This window comes from Morone saxatilis, unplaced genomic scaffold (genome assembly GCF_004916995.1).
Source record: "Morone saxatilis isolate NCDOM2014 unplaced genomic scaffold, NCSU_SB_2.0 Contig6, whole genome shotgun sequence".
Taxonomy (NCBI): Eukaryota; Metazoa; Chordata; class Actinopteri; family Moronidae; genus Morone; species Morone saxatilis.
Genome location: NW_023340206.1, coordinates 548,019 through 551,010, shown reverse-complemented (window position 1 = coordinate 551,010; position 2,992 = coordinate 548,019). Strand labels below are relative to the sequence as shown.

Sequence of the window (2,992 nt, the reverse complement as noted above, 5' to 3'; positions counted from 1 at the left end):
GGCTACTGTAGAAACATGGCTGATTAACATGGCAGACTCCAGGGAAGGTGACCCACAGTGTCTGTAGATTAAAAACAGCTCATTAAGGTAACAAAAACATAATGATTCTTATTTTCAGGTGATTGCACACGAATAAAAAAAACATCTATATTCTGTATCTGCTAATAGATTCACCTAAATGTTTGACACTGGACCTTTAAGTGCCTGCTGTAATATGTTAAACAAAGCCCACAAGGTAACACTGTGGTTTACTGGGTATGTGAACTACTTTGTTAGACAAAAAAAAAGATTTTTATTAAAATGTGGACAATCTTCAGAAAAGGCATGCTGTAGTGCTTCTTTTATTATCATCACTGTGAAAGCCCCTTTCTTCCTTTTCTCCATCTGTGGGCAGTAACTAGTTAGGGCTCATTACTAGTAATACTATAACAGTATTATTATTACTTTCCCCAGTAACTAGTAGTGTAATTAATTATTAATACATTTCAGTAATAATATTACAGTTACACCCACAGTTGGGATCTGCCATGGGCATGGGCCCTGGACCAGCTGATAATTCTATATAATACTGTACTTGTGCTGTAAGCCATATTTTTATGTTAAAATGTTTAATAGCTCTACATTCCAAGAGCCATCACTGACGCTTTCCTTCAAATGAAACTTGGTGCAGTGTTTTTTTCAATGAATCTCTACAAAGTGTCTGAATTATCTTTTGCATTAATTAATTTATTTGTTTATTTATTTTGCAGCCAATTCGCATAACTTGATTGATGTCCTTAATTGTGTAGGATTTAGTGGCATCTAGCAGTAAAGTTGCAGAACCAACTCGCCTCACCCTTCTCTTCCAAGTGCTTGAGGCCCTATTTAGAGCCAGCATTTGGTTTGTCCTTTTTGGGTGACTGTAGAAACATGGCAGACTCCACAGGACCCACACCCCCTGTAGATAAAAATTCATTCTAACGTACTGAAAACACAAAAGTTCTTATTTTCAGGTGATTATACACTAATGTAAACACACCTATGATTATTATATTCCATTTCTGCCAATTGATCCTCCTAAACATTACACACTGGCCCTTTAAAATACTCTCTTTCAGTTTCCCACCAGGCAATATCAAACAACACAGCCACAGACAATTTTAAACATTTAATTATTTCCCAACAAATAGACAGAAATAGAGACCATGACTGCACACTCTGTCAAGAACAACTGCTGTATACAAAACAATATATTTCAATGTCCACTATAACTGGGTAAAATGTGTCAGTTGTCACACATGCAAATACATGTTTCTCTATGGGAAAAATTAAAATGATGGTTAGAGTTAATTGTTCTGTCTTTCAGGAATGAAAATCATTACATTGTGAAGTTTGGGATCATCATCTCAGTTGCACTGATCAGTGGTACATGTGAAGACTGTACAGTGGGGGTCAGCTTGTAAAATAAAGGTGTCCGACTTCTTCATGCACCTCTTGAAATGTAAGGTCCCTGCAGTGAACAGAAGGACAAAATGATAGTGCTGTAAAACTACAAAATGTCCCACTGGCTTGGAATTTTTGAAAATTACTGTAAACAATAGTAAATTACATTTACATTTAACATTTTCTGTGCTGTTATTTTACACACATAGGTCCAAAATTCACACAAGCATTAATGTATGGAGAGAGATGTCAGAGCCAGTCACCCCGATTTTTTTAAGCAAGCCACCCTCTGGTTCCCAAGACTAGTCCCCACTGATTCAAGTACCTAGTTTTGAACTAATCCGGTGCATTTTACATTAATTGTTTCATGTATTTGATGAAAAACTTGTAGACCTACCGATTTTATTTTTTTATTCTTTTTCAATATTATTACTCTGTTTCATTGTCCAATGCTCTAGCCTATAAAACTTCATCAGTGTAAATGTGTCATTTTCCCTCAGACTCTCTGAGAAAAAGTTATATTACTGGGGAAACACTGCCATCTATTACAGTATTATAACATGGAGCAGGTTTTTCAGCTAAGCATTAATTCTAAAGCCTGACCGATATGGGATTTTTGAGACCATATTGAAATTAGAGGAAAAAAGGAAAAAACTTACCATAATTAATTGCCAATATTATTTGCTGAATTGTGCAGTGAAATGACTCTGCATAGGTGCATAAGGCTTTCTTAAGCATATAGCTTTATTACAGAATATCTAAGTTAAATATTCTTTAACATATTAAACAATTTAATCCATACATTGTCAAGAAGCTGACATTTCTGAGCTGCTTCTCTCTTACTCTGTGCTGCTTGCCACAGTATTGTAAATCGCCATGCACTCTGCTGGATAAAGAGACAGTGTTCATATCAGCCCATATCGGTTCCTGTTACAATACCAATGTGTCTGCGATAGGCCAATATTGGCCGATAATATCAGGTGACTATCAGTCGGGCTCTAATTAAGTCTGTAAACTCTACTCCAGCATAGTTTTATTATTTTATTATGATGCTGGTTATAATACCAAATTCCTACCCTATGGTGTGTAAGTTAACAATATGTTTTAGGGGGCAAAGGTGGAAATTAGTATTATTCAGCATGTGTTGTGTTCTGGTTTCAGAATGATAAAGACTGTTAGAACAATTAATGTCAGACTAAATCAGATGTAGGCTCTTCAGGATGATTTTTGTGTGGGTCTGAATATTTACAACATCCTGCTCTACCCAGGTCGCAAAAACAACTATGTCACTTACGGATGCTATATGCACAGGTGACAGATGCACAGACGTCCTCTTGTCCCTGGCAGGTTTCCACTGTGTTGGTGCATGATGCACTAGACCGTGGGACACAGCGTTTGCACTTTAGAGCCAATGCTGCAAAACAAATGTATATATATATGTATATACATATTGTGCTGCCTTTAAAGTGAATTTAGTAATAAAGTTATTAAAGTAGTATAAAAGTAATAGGTTATTAGTTAAAAAGTGAGTTTAATAAGGTAAAACATTAAAAACATTCCATTTATTTGC

At 35.8% G+C, this 2,992-nt stretch overlaps 1 long non-coding RNA gene across 1 annotated transcript in view; it reads right to left on the bottom strand.

The window, feature by feature from the left end:
- Positions 1 to 1,132: 1,132 nt before the first annotated feature.
- Positions 1,133 to 2,992, bottom strand: part of LOC118339999 — a 3,543-nt gene continuing 1,683 nt past the window's right edge. The window contains exons 3-4 of the long non-coding RNA XR_004797348.1: positions 2,717 to 2,836; positions 1,133 to 1,489 (exon numbers count right to left, since the gene is read on the bottom strand). This is a non-coding gene — a long non-coding RNA (uncharacterized LOC118339999). The remainder of the gene's footprint in view (positions 1,490 to 2,716; positions 2,837 to 2,992) is intronic.